Genomic DNA, 26,967 nt, shown 5'->3' on the forward strand with positions numbered 1-26,967 from the left:
TCTAATAATTATTTAAGTTCAAAGTTAGTTACTATTCCTGAGGAGTTCCTAAAACTTTTCAGCAGAGAGAAAAGACAGATGAATCAAGGGTGGAAATAATGGGGAAGGTGGTTTAGTAGGGAGGATGGCTAAGAGCCCCACACAGGGCGGGAGGCTAAGGAACAGAAAAAGATTTTTCTGTCTTTATTGTTTCTACTTCCATGGTCTTCTGGTAGTGTCAGTGACAGCGGTGACTCTCCTCAGGTTCTGGAATAACCAGGAGCCCAAACTGTGCCTCCTGTTGTTTTCCTGTGGAAGGAACAACTGAACATCCTCAAATGACTTCTTATCACAAGCATCCAAAAATTCTTTTGAAGAGCTCTCAAGATATTCTCTTTTGTCAGCTGCTTTGTTTACTTTCTACAAAGCCTAAGGGACTCACACCCTGTGTTCTCATGAAAATATTTACAATCCATTGTTCCCTCCCATTATCCAGCTTGCATCAAGGTCACCCATTTCACTGCTCAGCTGAGCTTCCACGGACCAGAAGTAGTGCTGAAGAGTATAATGAAGTTCTGGGCTTACCCCCGGCGAAGCAGGCACAGTCCTGCAGCAGAGGGTGACTGATTAGTTCCGAGAGGTCTCATTTCATCTGTTGGGTTTCCTCACTAGTAACTTCCACTGTAGACACATTTGATGGAGGTGAGGGTGCGGCAGTGTGGAGCATGGGTAGAAATAGAAGCACAACTGAACAGAACACTCTCTGGCCACCTAGTCCTGCTAAAATTTGACAGCCTCATTGCACTAACTGATAGGAGAAGCCAGCTGGATGGCAGTCTGTGGTCTGTGGTCACAATCCTTGGTCCAATCTAAGTTGATGAAAACTTCTTTTGGAAATATTTCATTCTAAAGCTAGCTTGAATAAAAAATCTGGTGTGAAATAGATCTTATTCTGTTTCCCTGCCATCAGTCACTTTTCAGAGTTCATCCTGCAATACAACATGCCAAATAAATTTAGTCTAAGGAGAAGCACTATACTATACATTAAATACACATTTTTAATGGCCAGTAGCAATTTATCCAGAGAAATCTGTTTTCCACCACCCTCTGTAGCACAGTAAATGTCTCAGTGAATGGTGTTTGCCATAGCCAACAACACTTGCTGATGCTTTTCCAAAGAGCCACACCAACCAAGAAAAATATATCATGAATGTTATTGAAAGTAAATTGGTTTTTGAGACAATGAAAACATTTTATTCATTTAAATTAAAGCAGAATGGCAGTGGCCTGCTTTTAATTCATGTAGTCCATGAAATTGAAGTAATGCATACATTTTGAGTTTTTCATGCTCGTTGTCCTTATTTTTAAATGGTCAACTTCAATTGCCTCTTATTTGCTCAAGTTGTTTAAATTTTTTTAAAAAAACAGATTTCTAATTTTTATTTATATGTGTGATTCTTTTTTTAATTTATTTTATTCAAGTAAAAAGAATATGAAAAAGTGGTTTAACTTTGAGTTTGTTTTTGACCAAAATTAAACAAGTGCATTGAAATATCATTGTTTAACACGTGGCCAGTCATCTCCTTCAGTGAAGCAACTTGTCCTTATAGACTATTCAGAGCCCCCAAAGATGGTATTCTCCTTGACAATGAAACAATGTTGTGCTTAGGGATTTGGTAATGGGAAGAGAGTATTTGCTAGTACCGAAAAAGCTAAAATTGAAAAAATCCTCACAAAATTGTCAGAAGCCAGCATATGCAGTCATTTAAAGTATGGTGTGTATATATATTCCATCATTTTCAGAATCAGCTTCACATTTAGGAAGTGGAAGAAGGTGATACTGATAATTTCTAAAGTCACTCTTAGCCCCCACAAATTAGAGATGTGTGACAGGCATACAGAAACATCTTCATTTTTTGAGATAAAAACTTTGTAATTTTTTTACACCAAACTTTTCACATTAGACTGATGGTTTATATTAAAATGTCAGCTTCTGCAACTGGCACAAAATTTTTAAATGTTCTAAATATCTCAAAATGGGTGACTATATAATAAACCTTGTGCCTCAGAAACATTTATTTGTGTCACCAAAACCAGGGAATAAATATGTTGTCTAAGTGTCCTTTGAGTTGTACATGTCAGCACCATTATTCATTTATAATTATTTATCATTAAATAATTATGAGCAGCATTTACACACAGTTTTCTTTTATAGAAAAAGATCATCAAACCACAAGACTAGGTTAAAAAATTTTAATTTACAGAATATTTCTTAAGGAAATTGTGTTGTTTCTTTTACAAAGTACAGATAGAGTGGTATTGAATGTTTATAAATGGAATGAAGGGGAGGAGTTATGGTCCTTAATAGACTTACACTAAAAATCCCAAGGACCTTTATAAGGAAGGGAGTCGCTAGACCTGGAAGCAAGAGAAAAATGAAAAAATCTTTACTCTGTCAGCTCTTATTTTGAAATAATAAAAAAACTGCTTTGAAAATCAAATATTTTATTCTTAAGGGCCCAAAACATTTTCAATAAGGAAATAATTTTCAATTTTCTATTAAATAAAAATCATAGGAGTGGTGTTTCAATTATGTAAAATTCTGGATTAGTGGAGTACAAATTAAAGAGGAATTATAGTAAAACAGAAACAGATTGTACAAGTTTAGTTTTAGAGGTACTTCAAAAATTCAGCCACAAAGCAGGATTTTGGAACATGTCGTGATTATGGACTCTGTGCGCAGAGGCTGCCTTCTGAGTTTGGAAGGGGCTACATGTCTGGGTTGCCAGGCCTTCATTTCTCAGAGGATGCCATATTGAAATGACTTAGCGATCTCCCCACAGAATTTAGTTTGAGAGGAAGATGAATTGGAACTTCAGAGTGAAAATGAGCAGTGGAGCTTTCATCATGGGAGAAAGAGAAGTTTTATAACTGGACACATATGATAGTCATTTACTTTGCTATTAATGCTTTTGAACCTAAGTACATCTAGCATTATGGATATCACACAAAGAAGAGGCTATTCTTTGGGCTGGAATGAACTCAGAGAAAGAATCTAAGGATTTCTCTAGTGGACCTGAATATTCTGGGCAATTTTTTCCCCATCACTCCCTATTTATTGCCACTTTGGTTTCCTTTATCCTTCTATCATGGGCTACATCTAGTCACCAAGTCACACAAAGCTCACATTGTGAATTTAGGAGGAAAATAACACCTCTGACCCCAGTCTGAGTCCTGAACTAACTGAAATACAGAGCAGAACTCCTATAGATAGGCATCAGAAAGTTTGACTGAGTAGTAATAAAGCCATTTGTTCAATACAGTTTAGGTACAGCCAAAAATGGGCTTGATAGCATTCTTCTGAATTAGACATTCACCACCAGAACATAAGCTTTCTGCAGGCAGGTATTGCTCCGAAAAGAAAGCTCAATTCCATCTCTGAAACTTACTAATCACCATAAATGGTAAAGAGAACTTAGGAGTGTTACTCTAATGCAGTGGTTCTCAAATGTGTTCCAGGGCTTGGAGATCCACAAACCCTTTCAGGAATCCACAAGGTCAAAACAACTTTTGTAATGATACTATTATTTGCCTTTTTCACTCTCATTTTCTCGCAAGTGTACAGCAGGGTTTTCCAGAAGCTTTATGACACACAGTGTTGCAACAGACTGAAAGTAAAATTCAGAATCCAGCTGACTTTCATTAAGCTGTTCATTAAATAGGATTTTCAAAAATGTAACACAAGACCACTTTTCTCACTGAATTGTTTCTTTAGCGTCTTAAAAACTTTTTGTTTTGAAATCATTTTAAACTTACAGAAGAGTTACAAAGATAGCACAAACAGTTGCAGTGTACACTTTACCCGACTTCTATCAACATTTCATGTAACCATGATGAAATTATCAAAACTAAGAAATTAACATCGATGCAATACTATTAATTAAACTGCAGAATTTATTCAGATCTCACTGGTTTTTACACTAATGTCCTTATTCTGATCCAGAATCCAATCCAGGATATGTCATTGCATTTAGTTGTCATATCTCTTTGATCTCCTCTGATCTGCGACAGTTCTTCAGTCTTTCCTTGTCCTCATGACCCTGATACTTTTTAATCATACTGGTTAGATATTTTGGAGAATGGCCCTCAATTTAAGTTTGTCTGATACTTTCTCATGATTGGATTGGAGTTATGGATTTTGGGGAAGAATGCCCTAGAGATAGTGAAGTGCCCTTCTTTGGGAATATGTGATATTCCTATGTCATGTTACTGGTGATGCTAAACTTGATTATTTGGTTAAGATTGCACCTAGCAGGTTTCTCTAGCAAGTTACTACTTTTCCTCTTAAATTCAATAAATATTTTGTCTATGCAATACCCTGTTTCTCGTTAAACTTTTGCCAACTAATTTTAGCATTCATTGATGGATCCTCCCTGAATCAATTATTATTGTGGTGTTCTAATGCTGATTTTCTATTTCCCTCACTCCATCGACACTTTTAATTTAAAAAATTTTGTGGTTATCTTTATCCCTCACATATTTATTTATTCAATTATTCATTTATATCAGTATGGACTCATGGACATTTATTTTATCCTTTGGACTACATAAATTATTATCATTAATTATTTTGTTGCTCAAATTGTTCCATCTTTGGACATTGGGAATTCTTCCATCTTGGATCATGGGTTCTTTTGAGACTTCTTTACTTTCTGACACTACAAAAAGTTCCAAGGTCATTTTGTACTTTTTCTGCCCCAACCCTGGAATCAACCAATTCTCCAAGGAACACTGGTTCCTTTTACTAGAGAAGATATTTAGAAATGAAGATGTCTGAGTGCTGGGTGTGCTTATTGCTGTGGGAGTGTCACTGCCTCTAGATACTAGAGCAAAGGTATATGTATGTATAGTAACTCATGTCTATCTGCCTGCTTATTATCTATCTAGCATCTATTTTTTAAAACACATGAGTTCATATAAATAACTCCAAATCCAATCCAGCATTACATAACACATTCTAGAATCTCCCCTTTGCTTATCTGTAACTAATTTCTGTTACAGTGAGAAACTGACTACTTATTTGTTCAACTCTAATATACATGTAAGGAAAATTCAGAATTTCTAACCTAGACTTCTGTAAGAAACAAATTTACCAACTAAAACAGCGTTTGCATAAAATTATTTGTCTTTAGCCTCACAGTAGCCAGACAACACAGTTTCCAAAGTTAGATCAGCTCCTTTGTTCCATACCTTCTTCACTGTCATTATGTCATACATTTGTAAGGTAGTTAGATATAATTATCACAGTCTATACTCCATCTTGGGTCCCACTGTTCTGGTTGATTTTTTATTAGTTCACGTGCAATAAAATTCTCTCACTGTGATGTGCAGTTCTATGGATTTTGACAAATCCACCACGAGGACACTATACAGAACAGTTCCTCCACTCCTAAATGTCTCTCATGCTGTCCTTTTACTTATTTATTTTTTAATTGTTTTTAATACATCTAATGGGAGTATAATTGCTTCACAATGTTGTGTTAGTTTCTGTTGTACAACAAAGTAAATCAGACATATGCATACATATATCCCCATAACCCCTCCCTCTTGAGCCTCCCTCCCACCCTCCCTATCTCACCCCTCTAGGTTGTCGCAAAGCACCGAGCTGATCTCCCTGTGCGATGCTGCTTCTTCCCACTAGCTATCTATTTTACATTTGGTAGAGTATATATGTTGATGCTTCTCTCACTTCTCCCCAGCTTCCACATCCACCCTACGTGTTCTCAAGTCCATTCCCTATGTCTGCATCTTTATTCCTGCCCTGCCACTAGGTTCATCAATACTATTTTTTTTAGATTCCACATATGCATTAGCATATGGTATTTGTGTTTCTCTTTCTGAATTACTTCACTCTGTAGGACAGACTCTAGGTCCATCCACCTCACCACAAATAACTCAGTTTCATTTCTTTTTATGGCTGAGTAATGTCCCATTGTATATATGTACAACTTCTTTCTCCATTCATCTGTCAATGGACATTTAGGTTGCTTCCATGTCCTGGCTATTGTAAATAGTGCTGCAGTGAACATTGTGGTACATGTCTCTTTTTGAATTGTGGTTTTCTCAGGGTATATGCCCAGTAGTGGGATTTCTGGGTGGTATGGTAGTTCTATTTTTAGTTTTGTAAGGAACCTCCATACTGTTCTCCATAGTGGTTGAATCAATTTACATTCCCACCAACAGTGCAGGAAGGTTCCCTTTTCACCACACCCTCTCCAGCATTTATTGTTTCTAGATATTTTGATAATAGCCATTCTGACCAGTGTGAGGTGATACCTCATTGTAGTTTTGACTTGCATTTCTCTAATAATTAGTGATGTTGAGCATCTTTTCATGTGCCTCTTGGCCATCTGTAGGTCTTTGGAGAAATGTCTATTTAGGTCTTCTGCCCATTTTTTTTAATGGTTTTTTTTTTGCTTTTTTGATATTGAGCTCCATGAGTTGTTTGTATATTTTGGAGATTAATCCTTTGTCCGTTGTTTCATTTGCAAATATTTTCTCCCATTCTGAGGGTTGTCTTTTCGTCTTGTTTATGGTTTCCTTTGCTGTGCAAAAGCTTTTAAGTTTCATTAGGTCCCATTTGTTTATTTTTGGTTTTATTTTCATTACTCTAGGAGGTGGATTAAAAGAGATCTTGCTATGGTTTATGTCAAAGAGTGTTTTTCCTATGTTTTTCTCTAACAGTTTTATAGTGACTAGTCTTACATTTAGGTCTTTAATCCATTTTGAGTTTATTTTTGTGTATGATGTAAGGGAGTGTTCTAATTTCATTCTTTTGCATGGAGCTGTCCAGTTTTCCCAGCACTGCTTATTGAAGAGACTGTCTTTTCTCCAACAGTCTCCAAGACTGTTCTTGCCTCCTTTGTTGTAAAATAGGTGACCATATGTGCGTGGGTTTATCTCTGGGCTTTCTATCCTGTACCATTGATCTATATTTCTGTTTTTGTGCCAGTACTGTATTGTCTTGATTACTGTAGCTTTGTAGTGTAGTTTGGAGTCGGGGAGCCTGATTCCTCTAGCTCCATTTTTCTTTCTTAAGATTGCTTTGGCTATTCGCAGTCTTTTGTGTTTCCACACAAATTACAGAATTTTTTGTTCTAATTCTGTGAAGAATGCCATTGATAGTTTAATAGGGATTGCATTGAATCTGCAGATTGCTTTGGGTAGTATAATCATTTTCACAGTATTGATTCTTCCAATCCAAGAATACAGCATATCTCTCCATCTGTTTGTGTCATCTTTGATTTCTTTCATCAGTATCTAATAGTTTTCTATGTACAGGTCTTTTGAGTCCTTAGGTAGGCTTATTCCTAAGTATTTTATTCTTTTTGTTGTGATGGTAAATGGGATTGTTTCCTTAATTTCTTTCTGATTTTTTGTTGTTAGTGTATAGGAATGTGAGAGATTTATGTGCATTAATTTTGTATCCTTACCAAATTAAACTTTACCAAATTCATTGATTAGTTCTAGTAGTTTTCTGGTGACATCTTTAGGATTTTGTATATATAGTACCATGTCATCTGCAAACTGACAGTTTTACTTTTTCTTTTCCAATTTGTATTCCTTTTATTTCTTTTTCTTCTCTGATTGCCATGGCTTGGATTTCCAAAACTATGTTGAATAAGGGTGGAGAGAGAGGAGATCCTCGTCTTGCTCCTGATCTTAGAGGAAATGCTTTCAGGTTTTTACCATTGAGTATGATGTTTGCTGTGGGTTTGTCATATATGGTCTTTATTATGTTGAAGTAGGTTCCCTCTATGCCCATTTTTTTGAGAGTTTTTATCATAAATGGGTGTTGAATTTTGTCAAAAGCTTTTTATGCATTTATTGAGATGATCATATGGTTTTTATTCCTTAATTTGTTAATATGGTGTATCACATTGATTTATTTCCATATATTGAAGAATCCTTGCATTCCTGGGATAAATCCCAATTGATCATGGTGTATGATCCTTTCAATATGTTGTTGGATTCTGTTCGCTAGTATTATGTTGAGGATTTTTGCATCTATGTTCATCAGTGATATTGGTCTATAATTTTCTTTTTTTGTCATACCTTTTTCTGGTTTTGGTATCTGCGTGATGGTGGCTTTGTATAATGAATTTGGGAGTGTTCCTCCCTCTGCAGTTTTTTGGAAGCGTTTGAGAAGATTTAGTGTTAGCTCTTCTCTAAATGTTTGATAGAATTCACCTGTGAAGCCATCTGGTCCTGGACTTTTGTTTGTTGAAAGGGTTTTAATTACTGTTTCAATTTCATTACTTGTGATAAGTCTAATTTCTATTTCATTTATTTCTGCTCTGACCTTTATGATTTCTTTCATTCTACTGACTTTGGGTTTTCTTTGTTCTTCTTTCTCTTCTTGCTTTAGGTGTAAGATTAGATTGTTTATTTCAGATTTTTCTTTTTTCTTGAGGTGAGACTGAATTGCTATAAACTTCCCTTCTAGAACCGCTTTTGCTGCATCCATAGGTTTTGGGTCATCACATTTTCATTGTCATTTGGGTCTATGTATTTTTTAATTTCTTCTTTGATTCTTTCAGTGATCTCTTGGTTATTTAGCAGTGCACTGTTTAGCCTCCATGTAGTTGTGTTTTTTACAGTTTTTTTCCTGTAACTGATTTCCAATTTCATAGCATTGTTATCAGAAAAGATGCTTCATATGATTTTAATTTTCTTAAATTTTCCAAGGCTTGAATTGTGACCCAAGATGTGGTCTATCCTGGAGAATGCTCCATGTGCACTTGAGAAGAATGTGCACATGAGAAGTATTCTGCTACTTTTGGGTGGAATGTTTTATAAATATCAATTAAATCTATCTGGTCTAGTATGTCATTTAAAGCTTGTGTTTCCTTATTTATTTTCTGTTTGGATGACCTGTCCATTGGTGTAAGTGGGGTGTTAAAGTCCCCTAGTATTATTGTGTTACTGGCCATTTCCCATTTCATGGTTGTTAGCATTTGCTTTGTGTATTGAGTTGCTCCTATGTTGGGTGCATAAACATAATTGTTATATCTTCTTCTTGGATTGATCCCTTGATCATTATGCAGTGTCCTTGCTTACCTCTTGTAAAGTCTTTATTTTAAAGTCTATTTTATCTGAAATGAGTATTGCTACTTCAGCTTTCTTTTGATTTCCTTTTCCATAGAATATCTTTTCACATCCCTTCACTTTCAGTCTGTATGTGTCCCTAGGTCTGAAGTGGTCTCTTGTAGACAGCATATATATGGGTCTTGTTTTTGTATCCATTTAGCCAATCTATGTCTTTTGGTTGGAGCATTTAATCCATTTATGTTTCAGGTAATTATCAATATGAATGTTCCTATTGCCATTTTCTTAATTGTTTTGGATTTGTTATTGTAGGTCTTTTCCTTCTCTTGTGTTTCCCACCTAGAGAAGTTTCTTTAGCATTTGTTGTAAAGCTGGTTTGGTGATGTTGAATATTCTTAGCTTTTGCTTGTCTGAAAAGCTTTTGATTTCTCCATCAAATCTGACTGAGATCCTTGCTGGGTAGAGTAATCTTGGTTGTAATTTTTTCTCTTTCATTGCTTTAAGTATATCCTGCCACTCCCTTCTGGCCTGCAGAGTTTCTGCTGAAAAATCAATTGATAATCTTATGAGGATTCCTTTGTATGTTATTTTTTGCTTTTCCCTTGCTGCTTTTAATATTTTTTTCTTTGAATTTAATTTTTGATAGTTTGATTAATATGTGTCTTGGGGTGTTTCACCTAGGGTTTATCCTGTATGAGACTCTCTGTGCTTCCTGGACTTTGGTGACTATTTCCTTTCCCACATTAGGGAAGTTTTCCACTATAATCTCTTCAAATATTTTCTCAGACCCTTTATTTTTCTCTTCTTCTTCTGGGACTCCTACAGTTCAAATGTTTGTGCTTTTAATGTTGTCTCAATGGTCTCTGAGATTGTCTTCAATTCTTTTCATTCTTTATTCTGCTCCTCCACTGTTATTTCCACCATTCTGTCTTCCAGCTCACTTATTCATTCTTCTCTCTCAGTTATTCTGTTATTGATTCCTTCGAGTGTATTTTTCATTTCAGTTATTGTATTGTTCATCTCTGTTTGTTCTTTAGTTCTTCTAGATCTTTGTTAAATATTTCTTATATTTTCTCAATCTGTACCTCCATTCTACTTCTGAGATTCTGGATCATTCTTACTATCATTACTCTGAATTCTTTTTCAGGTAGATTGCCTATTTCCTTTTCATTTACTTGCTCTTGTAGGTTTTTACCTTGTTCCTTCATCTGTGACATTTTTTTTGCCATCTCTTTATTTTGGGGGGGTGGTATTGTGTTTCTGTCTTACTGGTTGTTTGGCCTGAGGTTTCCAACACTAGAGTTTGTAGGCTGTTGGGTAGAGCTTCGTCTTTGTGCCCAGATGAGGCCTTCTGGAGACCTCACTCTGATGAATATTCCTTGGGGTCTGAAGTTCTCTGTTAATCCAGTGGTTTGGACTCGGAGCTCCCACCACAAGAGCTTTGGCCTGACCCTTGCCTCATGAACAAGGATCCTGCAAGCCGTCCAGGATGGTGGTTTGCTTGGGGTTTCCTACCGTTTCCTTGGGAATCGAGGTGCCCCACCAGTGTTTGGCAGGTGCCCTAGTTGTGGGGAGACATCAACTCCATGTTGACGCCTCTATCTTGACTCCACCCTGCCATGCTGTTCTTTTATAGTCAAGCCTCCCCCACCGCAACACCTAGCAACCACTGATATGTTTTCCATCCCTATAGTTTTGCCTTTTTCAGAATGTTATATTTTGTGTCTGGATTCCTTTACTTAGTGAAATGTATCCATTTTTTTTTTTATGAATCAATAGCTTGTTGTTTTTAACAAACAGTTTTCCATTGTATTGATTGTACCACAGTTTGTTTATCCATTCATCCACTGAAAGACATCTGGGTTGTTTCTAGATTTGGGCAATTATGAATAAAGCTATTATGAACATTCACATATGGGTTGTGTGTAAGTCCAATTGATCATTTTTTTCTTCTTTAGATTGTGCTTTGGTACTGTATTTAAAATTCTTTGGCATACTGAATGTCACAGAAATTCTTCCATGTTTTCTTCTAGAATTTTTATAATTTTGGATTTCATATTTATGTCTATGATCTATTTTGAGCTAATTTTTTATAAGATGTAAATTAGAAATCAGTCTGGCTCTTTTTCATGGTAAGGATGGAAACATGCTTCTCCCACTTTTTTATATCCTGGTATGTAAGCAGAAGTCTACTAAATTGTGTGTGTGGGGGGGTTTGTCCAAGAAAATATACTTATTTTCCTTTTTCTTCCACTTGCTTGTTTCTTTTTAAAAACAACTTTATTGAGATAACTTTGACATATGAAAATTGTATATATTTAAGGTGTACTTAATGTTTTGATATACATATACACTGCGAAAAGATCTACAAGATGAAGCTAAGTATCTTATCTACCATATCTACATAGTTACCATTGTGTGTGTGTGTGTGTGTGTGTGTGTGTGTGTGTGTGTGTGTAAGGTGTATGGAAAGATGTTGTTTATGTTAGTAGGCAACAGGTATAGTATTGTTATAATTAAATAAGTAAACATTCAAAAAATCATTTGTTTTTAATTTCTAATTCCTTACAAGCTGAAGTAACAGAGACTTATATACCCTCCTACCTTAAACAACAACAACAAAAAGAAAGAAACAATGGTTTTATATATTAGACAAGTAGCATAGGACTGTGATACTAAGAGAGGGGAATAAACATGGAGAATTCAACAATTGCCTCAACTTACTTCCTTGAGAGAGTTTCCAGGCCTCAAGGCAGACAGGAAGAAACCTAGGTGAAGCCCAGACATTTCGTTGAGTTCAGAAAGTGGAGCTGGGAGTTTAAGAAGGCTAGGGAAACTAGAGTTCACAGGGAAGAGTACTGGAGAACAGAGAGTTGCACAGAGAGAGAGTATAGGAAATGTGCAGAGAGCCTCCTCAAGTCCTTAGCTGAGTACTGATGAGTGCATGCATAAACACACACACACACACACACACACACACACACACACACACACACACTACACAGCACGGGGAAAGGAACACTCATAATAATCCATAGGGCTCACACACGACCAGGAATAGCTTGTGTTCCCATGAGTCAGAATGAAAAAATACCAAAAAACCTGCAATAGGTAAGGCACATGGGTAGAGTACTCAGAGTCCTTAGTATCTGTAGTGGGGCAAAATTAGCCTTAGAGTAAAAGCTGTTTTAGTCCTACTTAACAAAGCTAAAAAGTGTACCTCAAAAGGGTCAAACTATTTACTAGCAACTTAACTATGTCTCAGAATAAACCTAAAAATATTTTTAAATGTATCTGAGGGCTTCCCTGGTGGTGCAGTTGTTGAGAGTCTGCCTGCCGATGCAGGGGACACGGGTTCGTACCCCGGTCCGGGAAGATCCCACATGCTGCAGATCGGCTGGGCCCGTGAGCCATGGCCGCTGAGCCTGCGCGTCCGGAGCCTGTGCTCCGCAATGGGAGAGGCCACAACAGTGAGAGCCCCGCATACCACACACACACACACAAAAATCTGATTATCCAGCATCCAACAAGGTAAAATTCACAGTGGCTTCATCCAATCAAAGATGACTAAACATGCAAAAAAGAAAGATAATATGATCCACATTGAAAATGACAGCATATTTCTCATCAGAAAAAATGCAACTTAGAATTCTATACTGAGAGAAATATCTTTTAAAAATAAGGTAAAATAAAGACTTTTTCAGATATACAAAACCTGAAAGTGTTCATCATCAACACACCTGCACTGCAGAAAATAATAAAGTACTCAGGCAGAGGGAAAATAATACCAGAGGGAAATATGTGTGTATAAGGAAGAACAAACAGCACTGGAAATAGTAAATATGCAGGTAAAATATAAAATATATTTTTCTAGATTTGAACATCATGTTAAGGTAAAATTAATACAATGTATGATGGGATTTATAAAAAATGTAAAGTAAAAATGCATGACAACACTGGGACACAGACTGGGAGGGGAAAAACAGAAGTATGCATCTTAAGGTTCTTATAGTGTACATGAATTTATATAATATTACTTGAAAGTAGACTATAATAAGTTGAGGGCATATACTATCAACCCTAAAGCAACAATTAGGAGAATATAAAAGGTATAGCTATTGTATTAGTTTCTCAGCGTAGCTGTAACAAATTACCACAAATTTAGTGGCTTGAAAAACCACAAATCTATTTTCTTGCAGTTCCGGAGGTCAAAATTCTAAAACAGGTCCAAAGGGCTGGGTTTTCTCTGGAAGCTTCAGAGAAGGATCTGTTTCCTTGCATTTTCTGGCTCCTAGAGTCACCCTACATTCCTTACCTCATGTCCACTCTTCCATTTTTGAAGCCAGCAGCACAGCATTATCTCTTCTCCAACCTCCTGTCTCCCTCTTATAAGGCCTCTTGTGATTACTGCAGGCCCACTCAGGTAATTCTGATCTCTGCCTTCATCTCTGCATGGTATTTCTCCCTGTGTCTTCACATTGTCTTCCTCTGCCCTCCTTTCATGGCATTCTCTTTTTAACGACCCAGTCATATTGGATTGGGAGCCCACTCTACTCCAGTATGATCTTGTCTTACCTAATTACATCTGCAAAGGTCTATTTTCAAACAAGGTCACAGTCTGAGGTACTGAGGGTTAGGACTTCAACACATAAATTTTGAGGTAAAATAATTCAGTCCATAACAGACACAAGTTGCCAAAGCTCATTCAATAAGAAAGAGATAACTTGAATAGCCTTATATTTGTTAAACAAATTGAATTTGTATTAAATTTGTATTCAGAAACCTATCCACAAGGAAATTCCAGAACTGGATGGCTTCATTGGTGAATTCTACTACCAATAAGTAATTCTACACAAACTCTTCAAAAATTGAAGAGGAGAGAATTCTTTTCAATTTATGTATAAGGTCAGGTTTACTTGATACCAAAACTGGAAGAAAACATTACAGGAAAAATATACATCAATTTCCATCATTAAAATAGAAACAAAATTTCTTAATAAATTTTAGTAAATTGAACAAAAAATATGTAAAAAGGATAACACACAATGAACAAGTGGAGTTTGTGCTAGGAATGCAAGGCTGGTGCAAATTTTGAAAATCAATGAATGTAATTTAAGCTAAAGTAGAAAAATCATATGATCATTTCAATAGATGTAGAAAAAGCATTTAACAACAGTTAACATCCATTCTTTATAAAAAACACTTAAGTTAGGAATACAAGAAACTTCCTCAACTTGACAAAGGTCATTTACAAAAAGCCTAGAGCTAACATCATAGTTAATGGAGAAATACTGAATGCTTCCTCCCTAAGAAGGTGAACAAGGTAAGAACATTTGCTCTCATCACTTCTATTCAGTATCAAACTATAGGTCCTAGACAGTGCAATAAGGAAAGAATGTAAAGGGATCCTTAAAACAAAAAGATGGAGAACACTAATCTAATGGAAATTCCTTCACATAGACAAATGAACAGTGAAAAGTAGCCATTTCTTTCTTTATATTATTTTTTCTCCTAAGTTTAGACTCGTGTAAATATTAGACTCTTGTCTAATAATGATTACCATTTTTGAATGACTGCCATGAGTTTCACAAGCAATACATATATTATCACATTTAATCCATAAACCAACCACATAAATTAATGTCATTTTAGAAACAAGGAAAATGAGGGTCAAAGATATTAATTAATGTGCCCACAGCCACATAAGTGACAGAATTGGAATTCAATCCAAGCCTGTCTGATTTCAAAGCCCATGTTCATTCCTCTACATCATGGGCAGGTAAGTAAATGCCCTCAGCTCAAGGGGATGGAGAACACTTTCCCATCTTGTAATGCAGGCAGAGGTAGTGGCTTTGCGTCCTATGTCTATTCCAAGGGACTAGCTTCCAAAATGGGAGGGAAAGGGATGGGGAAGGGGGCTGTGTGGTACAGACACCTGGCGCTGCCAGAAATGGCCTGTGAAGTTTCCATTGCATTCTCTGGAGGACTGAGGAGAATGCAGAGGGGGAAGTTTAGGCATCTGGGAGAACTCCTCACCCACCTTTTCCCAAGGGTCTGAAGACCATGGATGAGGGACTAGGTGTATGGTCATCAAAGATTTAGTGTGTATCTTTCATGCATAAAACAAAGAAGGTAGTATTGTTATGTCTTGGGAAAGCAAACATAGACTTTCCTATCCCCAAGTTTCTTTCTGGAAGCCTACAAGGTCATTATTTTGCTTTTTCACTCTCTTTTATGCATGTACAGTACAGTTTTCCAAAGGCTACATAGTATATAAAATTGCAACAGATTCAATCTGCAGAAGCAGATATGTGAATCTGGCTTTCTCCTCTTAAGTCAAAACATTGAAAAGTTTTATAAAAATGCAAAACAATGTTACTCTTCTCACCAAATTTATTTCTGCTCTGGAAAATATAATTTTCACAACCATACATTATGTTAATATGAAATGGGTTTGTTACTGGTATTGTAAACAAACTAATAACTGTTTAAAAGATTTCCAATTTTTAATTTCTAAGATGGTAATTACCAATAGATAGAAACTATGTAAACAAAAGCTCTTTGGAGTCCTCAATTTTTGAGTGTGGCAGGTCCTTAGATCAAAAAGTTTGAGAATCACTAGTGCAATAGAATCATATTAAAGATGACTAAGCTGAGGCTCACAGAGTGGAAGCAAATTGCCCAAAGCAGCTACTATCTGGCAGAGCTTAGACTCAAAGCCAGGGTTTTCCACTCCAGACGTTTGCATTACACCACTCTGACCCTCTCTCTTTTGCCCTTTCTCTTTTTCTCCATCCTGCCTGCCCAACTGCAGCCACTGTGCTCAAAGGCGCATCACTTTTGTTTTTACACAAACATATCTGACCTCACAAACAGGGGTCACAACTTGTCACAAGCCACACTGACCTTCCCCTCCTCATCACAGATGGCGTCTCCATCCTCACCTGGTTTGGAACTATTTTAAACATAACTCACTCTCTTCCCAGAAGCCAATGATTGGAAACAGCCATTGAATCTCTACACCATTTCAGGGTGGTCCTCATGGAGTTTTTCCCTTCAGCTCTATTTCTAAATTCTGTTTCTTTTCTTTAATTCACTGGCACGATAATGTATTTGCATGAATTTAGAATTTCTATAAACGAAGCCTGGAAAACTTAGCCTGTGTCAAGGTTATTTAGAGAGTAGAAGGAATGTGTCTTAAAGTGAGCAGTTGCAGGAAGAATGCCACATTCCCCTCTGTCCACTCACCAGCAAAGAATGTGTGTGCTTTGGAAAGAAAAGACGTCATTTAAATGGATGCTAATGGACAGACACTGGATCCATTGGGGAATTTCTTCTATCCTCAGTTAGTGCCTAGAAAAATAAAAGAACCCCCCCCAAAAAAAAATTCCAAAGGCATATTTTTTTCAGATAGCAACAAGATCACCTTTCTCTACCATAAATACAAGTTTATTTGAATACTGAGACTAATTACTTGACAAACACCTTCAAAGGAACACAATTATCCAGTTCACAAAATCAGTGCTGATTAGGAAAGATTGGGGGCACTTCTAGTAGGGGTCCTCTCTACCTTCTGCTGCCCCATGTATGAAGCCATGCAACTCCTCTGACTGAAGGCCCTTCACACTTGAATAATCTGGCTGCCTCTGGCCTCACAGCTTCATCACATGCACATTGGGATGGTACCTTGGTGTTCTGAGCAATCACAGCTATTGACCAAACGGAACTGCCCAATAGATTCTCTCTGGTGGGTCTGACTCCCCACACACGTCATTCATTTTCTTCAAAAAATTGCACCAAATATGCTTAATAACTCTTTGTAATTTTTTCCCCTTCTAACTTCTTTCATAGTTTTCTTTTTCTTTTTTTTTTTTTTTTGTATACTTAATGTGGACATTTGATAGAAGGGATGGGTTTGTAGGAGATAATTACAGATAGAATAGAAACACTTCCATTGACATGTGGAGAACTTGAATCTGAACGTTTTGTCCATCCCTGCCAGAGTCCTCAGGATGGCTCAGTGACTGATTTCGGTAACTAAGTACCAATCTGGGAGGAAGCTTTCATATCTGCTATTAATTAATTCTGTTTTCCCCATGCTTAGATTATTCCTGGTGATGATGTGCTCACCCCTTCCCAAAGGCATTAAAGATCCAGTGCACCTTAGCAGAGCCTGCAAACTATCACAGAGCCATGCTTTGCAAACTCTTCTCCAGGGCCACTTCTGGGGAGCACTGACAAGCTGTGCAATAAAGGAAAAGAAAAGGAATCGAGTTCCCTACACCCCTCCCCACCACCGACTGGGGAGGGTCAGTTTGCCCTTCCATACTTCTTATTTTCCAGCAGACTTTCCAAAGATGTTTCACTTAACAGGAAGCATTTATTACTGTGAACATTAAAGGAATGGAATTTACAAAAAGGAAAGTCACGGTTTAGAAATTGTTGTAACCATTTCCTTACTTGAAAGTCAGCAATGGAGCAAAAAATACTTTGGCAGATGTGTATACTATAATACTATAAATACTATATAAAGAGTAAATACTGTAGCAGTCAAGCTGTGAACATAGGTGTCTCTAGGTAAACAATAACTTTCTGGGCATGCCATGTCTCAATGGGTGTAAAAATGGTGGCAAGGAGAGCCTTGCATGGGACCTGAATTGTAAATATAACATGAGTTCTTTCTGCATAAAAGTGCAGAAGTACTGCATTTTCAAATCCACTTTCCATTAATCCTAACAGCATCTACCAGCATCGTTATACTATCCTGAAACCCAGAGCAATTCGGGACCATGTTCAGAAACAGAGTGCCCAGATTTGACAGACAAAGGTAACTTATGTCTTTATTTTAAACATTTAATAATTAAGTGCCTCTGAGACTCACAGTTTCCCAGATGGTTTGTGAGGAACACATGAGCCACACTGCAGGCATCTCCAAGGCAGTCGGCACAATTGCTTGAGGACTGTGCCAAACAGCTAAATGCTGCTGATGGAAAATATGACCATCAGCACATTGGCATGTGACTGACGTGACTGCCATCCAAGGGGGGGAAGGGGGAGAGCTGGGCTTGGGCCACCACCACCTGCTGAGGCTAGTGATGGAGACCCCAAAAAGGAGAAGTTCACACACACCCCAAAAAACTACTCATTTAAGTTGAATAAATTCACTTTGAATTCTCTTTATCTTATACTGGGCAAAAAAATGGTTAAAAATGAAAAGATTGTTAATAACCCTGACAACAGCTTTTTTCCCCTTCAAACAAATCACTTTTTTTGGTGTGTGTTTTCCTTCAAAATAACTGTATGCTTTATTCACAAAGCAAACTCTATGCTTTATTCACTTTTTCTTTGTGTGTTTTCCTTCAAAATAACTCTATGCTTTATTCACAAAGAATAACTTGAGATTCCAATGTATTATTTGGGGTGGGAAAGCTGGAAGTTGAAGCAGAAAGCCCCATGTTTTTGCAATTATTTCTCTTTTGCTTCCACCCTCGTGTGTTCCCCAGTGAAGGAGCAGAGCTGAAACGTGGGGTAGGGTGTCCACAGAAAGAACTGAGCAACTCTCATGGTGAAGATGTGCTGATTTTAAAAGGTAGTAAAGAGCATCAGTGATAGAGTTCTGTAGACTCACGACTCATTTCTTACAAAAATACAGCTATTTACTGTTGATTTTTATGCTATTTAAGTCTATAAAAATATTTTATTCAGACTATAAATAGTTTTGCTCCAATTAGCTTTGGGGCTAAATTGTGTTATATTGGTGCTCTCAGAAGGCAATCTGGGGACTTCCCTAGTGGTGCAGTGGTTAAGAATCCGCCTGCCAATGCAGGGGACACGGGTTAGAGCCCTGGTCCTCAAGATCCCACATGCTGTGGAGCAACTAAGCCTGTGAGCCACAACTACCAAGCCCACATGCCACAACTACTGAACCCATGCACAACAACTACTAGAACCCGGGCGCCCAGAGCCTGTCCTCAGCAACAAGAGAAGCCACCACAATGAGAAGCCCGTGCACTGCAATGAAGAGCAGCCCATTCTCGCCAGAACTAGAGAGAGCCCATGCACAGCAACGAAGACCCAATGCAGCCAAAAATAAAATCTATAAAATAAATAAGTAATTTTTTTAAAAAAGAAGGCAATTTGGAAAGAAAGGTGAAAAAGATGTGACCTCTATAGCTTTGCTTTCACCATTGGTCCTAGGGTTCTGTTGGTCCATTTTATTTTTTTAACTTAAAATTTTTTTTCTTAATAATAATTATTATTTTTAATAACTTTTTATTTTATCTTATTTTATTTTATTTTATCCTCTTTCTTTCTTTATTTCTACTTTCTCTCCCTTTTATTCTGAGCCGTGTGGATGAAAGGCTCTTGGTGCTTCAGCCAGGAGTCAGTGCTGTGCTGCTGAGGTGGGAGAGCCAACTACAGGACACTGGTCCACAAGAGACCTCCCAGCTCCACATAATATCAAACAGCAAAAATCTCCCAGAGATCTCCATCTCAACACCAGCACCCAGCTTCACTCAACAACCAGTGAGCTACAGTGCTGGACACCCTATGCCAAACAACTAGCAAGACAGGAACACAACCCCACCCATTAGCAGAGAGGCTGCCTAAAATCATAATAAGGCCACAGACACTCCAAAACACACCACCAGATGTGGACCTGCCCACCAGAAAGACAAGATCCAGCCTCATCCACCAGAACACAGGCACTAGTCCCCTCCACCAGGAAGCCTACACAACCCGCTGACCCAACTTTAGCAACTGGGGACAGAAACCAAAAACAATGGGAAGTATGAACCTGCAGCCTGCTAAAAGGAGACCCCAAGCACAGTAAGATAAGCAAAATGAGAAGACAGAAAAACACACAGCAGATGAAGTAGCAAGATAAAAACCCACCAGACCTAACAAATGAAGAGGATATAGGCAGTCTACCTGAAAAAGAATTCAGAATAATGATAGAAAACAATATCCAAAATCTTAGAAATAGAATAGACAAAATGCAAGAAACATTTAACAAGGACCTAGAAGAACTAAAGAGGAAACAAGCAATAATGAACAACACAAAAAATGAAATTAAAAATACTCTAGAGGGGATCAATAGCAGAATAATTGAGGCAGAAGAACAGATAAGTGACCTGGAAGGTAAAAGAGTAGAAATAACTACTGCAGAGCAGAATAAAGAAAAAAGAGTGAAAAGAACTGAGGACAGTCTCAGAGCCCTCTGGGACAACATTAAATACACCAACATTCGAATTATAGGGGTCCCAGAAGAAGAAGAGAAAAAGAAAGGGACTGAGAAAATATTTGAAGAGATTCTAGTTGAAAACTTCCCTAACATGGGAAAGGAAATAGTTAATCAAGTCAAGGAAGCACAGAGAGTCCCATACAGGTTAAATCCAAGGAGAAGCATGCCAAGACACATATTAATCAAACTGTCAAAAATTAAATACAAATATAACATATTAAAAGCAGCAAGGGAAAAACAACAAATAACACACAATGGAATCCTATTAAGGTTAATAGCTGAACTTTCAGCAGAAACTCTACAAGCAAGAAGGGAACGGCAGGACATATTTAAAGTGATGGAGAAAAACCTGCAACCAAGATTACTCTATCTAGCAAGGATCTCAATCATATTTGATGGAGAAATTAAAACCTTTACAGACAAGCAAAAGCTGAGAGAGTTCAGCACCACCAAACCAGCTTTAAAACAAATGCTAAAGGAACTTCTCTAGGCAAGAAACACAAAAGAAGGAAAAGACCTACAATAACAAACCCAAAACAATTAAGAAAATGGGAATAGGAACATACATATCGATAAATACCTTAAATGTAAATTGATTAAATGCTCCCACCAAAAGACACAAACTGGTTGAATGGATACAAAAACAAGACCCATATATATGCTGTCTACAAGAGACCTACTTCAGATGTAGGGACACATACAGACTGAAAGTGACGGGATGGAAAAAGATATTCCATGCAAATGGAAACCAAAAGAAAGCTGGAGTAGCAATTCTCATATCAGAAAAAATGACTTTAAAATAAAGACTATTACAAGAGATAAAAAAGGACACTACATAATGATCAAGGGATCAATCCAAGAAGAAGATATAACAATTGTAAATATTTATGCACCCAACATAGGAACACCTCAATAAATAAGGCAAATACAAAGAGCCATAAAAGGGGAAATCGAAAGTCACACATTAATAGTAGGGGACTTTAACAGCCCACTTTCACCAATGGACAGATCATCCAAAATGAAAATAAATAAGGACACACAAGCTTTAAATGATACCTTAAACAAGGTGGACTTAGCTGATATTTATAGGACATTCTATCCAAAAACAACAGAATACACATTTTTCTCAAGTGCTCATGGAACATACTCCAGGATACATTATATCTTGGGTCACAAATCAAGCCTTGGTAAATTTAAGAAAATTGAAATTGTATCAAGTATTTTTTCCAGTCACAATGCTATGAGACTATGTATCAATTACAGGATATCATCTGTAAAAAATACAAACACATGGAGGCTAAACTGTACACTACTTAATAACGAAGTGATCACTGAAGAAATCAAAGAGGAAATAAAAAAAAAAATACCTAGAAACAAATGACAATGGAGACACAACGACCCAAAACCTATGGGATGCAGCAAAAGCAGTTCTAACAGGGAAGTTTGTAACAATACAATCCTACCTTAAGAAACAGGAAACATCTCGAATAAACAACCTAACATTTCACCTAAAGCAATTAGAGAAAGAAGAACAAAACAAACCCCAAAGATAGCAGAAGGATAGAAACCATAAAGATCAGGTCAGAAATAAATGAAAAAGAAATGAAGGAAACGATAGCAAAGATCAATAAAACTAAAACTAGTTCTTTGAGAAGATAAACAAAATTGATAAACCATTAGCCAGATTCATCAAGAAAAAAAAGGGAGAAGACTCAAATCAATAGAATTAGAAATGAAAAAGGAGAAGTAACAACTGACACTGGAGAAATACAAAAGTTCATGAGACATTACTACAAGCATCTCCATGTCAATAAAATGGACAACCTGGTAGAAATGGACAAATTCTTAGAAATGCACAACATGCCAAGACTGAATCAGGAAGAAATAGAAAATATGAACAGACCAATCACAAGCACTGAAATTGAGACTGATTAAAAATCTTCCAACAAACAAAGCCCAGGACCAGATGGCTTCACAGAGGAATTCTATCAAACATTTAGAGAAGAGCTAATACCTATCCTTCTCAAACTCTTCCAAAATATAGCAGAGAGAGGAACACTCCCAAACTCATTCTAAGGGGCCACCATCACCCTGATATCAAAACCAGACAAGGATGACACTAAGAAAGAAAACTACAGACCAATATCACTGATGAACATAAATGCAAAAATCTTCAACAAAATACTAGGAAACAGAATCCAACAGCACATTAAAAGGATTATACCCCATAATCAAGTGGGGTTTATCCCAGGAATGCAAGGATTCTTCAATATATGCAAATCAATCAATGTGATACACCATATTAACAAATTGAAGGAGGAAAACCATATGATCATCTCAATAGATTCAGAGAAAGCTTTCAACAAAATTCAACACCAATTTATGATAAAAACCCTGCAGAAAGTAGGCATAGAGGGAAATTTCCTCAATATAATGAAGACCATATAGGACAAACCCACAGCGAACATCGTCATCAATGGTGAAAAACTTAGACCATTTCCACTAAGACCAGGAACGAGACAAGGTTGCCCACTCTCACCACTCTTATTCAACATAGTTTTGGAAGTTTTAGCCACAGCAATCAGAGAAGAAAAGGAAATAAAAGGAATCCAAATAGGAAAAGAAGAAGTAAAGCTGTCACTGTTTGCAGATGACATGATACTATACATAGAGAATCCTAAAGATGCTACCAGAAAACTCCTAGAGCTAATCAATGAATTTGGTAAAGTAGCAGGATACAAAATTAATGCACAGAAATCTCTTGCATTCCTATACACTCATGATGAAAAATCTGAAAGTGAAATTAAGAAAACACTCCCATTTACCATTGCAACAAAAAGAATAAAATATCTAGGAATAAACCTACCTAAGGACACAAAAGAACTGTATGCAGAAAATCATGACACTGATGAAAGAAATTAAAGATGATACAAATAGATGGAGAGATATACCATGTTCTTGGATTGGAAGAATCAACATTGTGAAAATGACTCTACTACCCAAAGCAATCTACAGATTCAATGCAATCCCTATCAAACTACCACTGGCATTTTTCACAGTACTAGGACAAAAAATTTCACAATTTGTATGGAAACACAAAAGACCCCGAATAGCCAAAGCAATCTTGAGAACGAAAAACAAACCTGGAGGAATCAGGCTCCCTGACTTCAGACTATACTACAAAGCTACAGTAATCATGACAGTATGGTACTGGCACAAAAACAGAAATATAGATCAATGGAACAGGATAGAAAGCCCAGAGATAAACCCATGCACATATGGTCACCTTATCTTTGATAAAGGAGGCAGGAATGTACACTGGAGAAAGGACAGCCTCTTCAATAAGTGGTGCTGGGAAAACTGGACAGGTACATGTATGTATGTGTGAGATTAGAACATAAGCTCAAAATGGATTAAAGACCTAAATGTAAGGCCAGACACCATCAAACTCTTAGAGGAAAACATAGGAAGAACACTCTATGACATAAATCACAGCAAGATCCTTTTTGACCCACCTCCTAGAGAAATGGAAATAAAAACAAAAATAAACAAATGGGACCTAATGAAACTTCAAAGCTTTTGCACAGCCAAGGAAACCATAAACACGACCAAAAGACAACCCTCAGAATGGGATAAAATATTTGCAAATGAAGCAACTGACAAAGGATTAATCTCCAAAATTTTTAAGCAGCACATGCAGCTCAATATCCAAAAAACAAACATCCCAATCCAAGAAAGGGCAGAAGACCTAAATAAACATTTCTCCAAAGAAGGTATACAGATTGCCAACAAACACATGAAAAAATGCTCAACATCATTAATCATTAGAGAAATTCAAATCAAAACTACAATGAGATATCATCTCACACCGGTAAGAATGGCTATCATCAAAAAATCTAGAAACAATAAATGCTGGAGAGGGTGTGGAGAAAAGCGGACACTCTTGCACTGCTGGTGGGAATGTGAATTGGTACAGCTACTATGGAGAACAGTATGGAGGTTCCTTAAAAAACTACAAATAGAACTACCGTATGACCCAGCAATCCCACTACTGGGCATACACCTTGAGAAAACCATAATTCAAAAAGAGCCATGTACCAAAATGTTCACTGCAGCTCTATTTACAATAGCCAGGAGATGGAAGCAACCTAAGTGTCCATAATTGGAAGAATGGATAAAGAAGATGTGGCACATATATAGAATGGAATATTACTCAGCCATAAAAAGAAACAAAATTGTGCTATTTTTAATGAGGTGGATAGACCTAGTGTCTGTCATACAAAGTGAAGTAAGTCAGAAAGAGAAAGACAAATACCGTATGCTAACACATATATATGGAATTTACGAAAAAAATAAATGTCATGAAGAACCTAGGGGTAAGACAGGAATAAAGACACAGACCTACTAGGGAATGGACTTGAGGATATGAGGAGGGGGAAGGGTAAGCTGTGACAAAGCGAGAGAGAGGCATGGACATATATACACTACCAAACGTAAAATAGATAGCTAGTGGGAAACAGCCACATAGCACAGGGAAATCAGCTCGGTGCTTTGTGACCACCTAGAGGGGTGGGATAAGGAGGGTGGGAGGGAGGGAGACGCAAGAGGGAAGAGATATGCGAACATATGTATAACTGATTCACTTTGTTATAAAGCAGAAACTAACACACCATTGTAAAGTAAGTATACTCCAATAAAGATGTAAAAAAAGAAAGAAAAAAAAAAGTCATGTACCAAAATGTTCATTGCAGCTCTATTTACAGTAGCCAGGAGATGGAAGCAACCTAAGTGTCCATCATCGGATGAATGGATAATGAAGATGTGGCCCATATATACAATGGGATATTACTCAGCCATAAAAGGAAACGAAATTGAGTTATTTGTAGTGAGGTGGATGGACCTAGAGTCTGTCCTACAGAGTGAAGTAAGTCAGAAAGAGAAAGACAAAAGTGTACGCTAACACATATATATGGAATCTAAGAAAAAAAAAATGTCATGAAGTACCTAGTGGTAAGACAGAAATAAAGATACAGACCTACTAGAGAATGGACTTGAGGATATGGGGACAGGTAAGGGTAAGCTGTGACAAAGTGAGAGAGTGGCATGGACATATATACACTACCAAACGTACAATAGATAGCTAGTGGGAAGCAGTCGCATAGCACAGGGAGATCAGCTCGGTGCTTTGTGACCGCCTAGAGGGGTGGGATAAGGAGGGTGGGAGGGAGGGAGACACAAGAGGGAAGGGATATGGGAACATATGTATATGTATAACTGATTCACTCTGTTATGAAGCAGAAACTAACACACCATTGTAAAGCATTTATACTCCAATAGAGATGTTAAAAAAAAAAAAAGAATCAAGTTTGAGGAATTGGTACAAATTATAAACAGCAGGTCAAGCGAAGCATGAGGGACCAAGGAGATTAGGTGCAGATAAAAACTGTAGTTTGGTGGAGATTTTAAAATGGAGAGTGGATGCAAAAAAGTTGGGGATGCGGACTGTAAATGAGGCAGGAATGCAGTGGAAGGAAGCAGCAGTTGAGAAGTTGTGCCCAAGGGTCTCACGATGTCTTGTAGCTGGAAGGAAAGATTTAACTGGCAAAGGAATTGCCAGGCTTTGTTTGCGCTGGGGGTCCAGCCTGGGAACCACCCCTTAGCCTGGATAGGAGACTCCCCACCTAGAGGCAAGACCTGATTCATTTAACAAGACCTGATGATTCCTGGAAGGTTTATTTAGCTTCTGTAATTTTTTAAACCCCAGAGAGAAAAGTGATAAAATATTTGTCCAAATTGGTGCAACCATCTTAAATGTTTCTACTCTTTCTTTACGCCTGACTCAACACCAACACATTAGAAAAAAGAAACGTGCAAACAAACCCAAACTGGGCTCAAAAAGCCATTTACAAGCAATGTAGAGGGGTCTTGGAGAGGGAGGCAGGGGTTGTGCACATATTTGGAAAGCAAAATTTCCTAAGAATCTTCCTTGAACATTTATTTTCTTTCAGGAGTTCTACTCCTTGAGGCAGTTCCTGCCTCTTTAACCCCGTCTTCACCTGCTTCTCCCCTCTTCCCGTCCTCCTTGTCCATCCCCTTTTGTCCTGGAATCTTCACTTCCTTTGCCTCCATCTTCTCTCCCGCAGCACAATTTGGCCTCCTCAGCTTTCCCATTCTCTCCACCTATCACCTCTCCCTCAGGGTGTCCTTTCTCTTTAAAAGGCAGGAGAAGGGAAGGATTTTACATTTAAAAAGTAACTTTCCCTGTCACATAAGGAATTCAAATCATTGCTTCGAGTTCCTTGCTCAGCGTGATACAAATTTGAGTCAAGCATCTCGATTTAGATGCTGGGGTGAGCTGCTGGGAAAGAGGACTGCGGCCAGTTGGGATTCTTGGACTCCAGTCCCAGCCCAGCTACAAAACTGATTGACATGTACCTGGCAAGACTAGCACTTCTATGAGTTTTGTGCAACATGAGGATGTCGGCCTGGACGACAGGAGCGCGAGTGACAGCCAGCACCTGGGCAAAAAGCACTCGCAGGTCACAAAGCACTTTTCACAGTTATATCATTAAATTTTTGCATAGTCTGCAAGGCTTTGGGGTCCACAGTTGACAGATGATGATAATCAGAGGGAT

The sequence above is a fragment of the Globicephala melas genome, chromosome 5 (assembly GCF_963455315.2).
Source record: "Globicephala melas chromosome 5, mGloMel1.2, whole genome shotgun sequence".
NCBI classification, from domain to species: Eukaryota; Metazoa; Chordata; class Mammalia; order Artiodactyla; family Delphinidae; genus Globicephala; species Globicephala melas.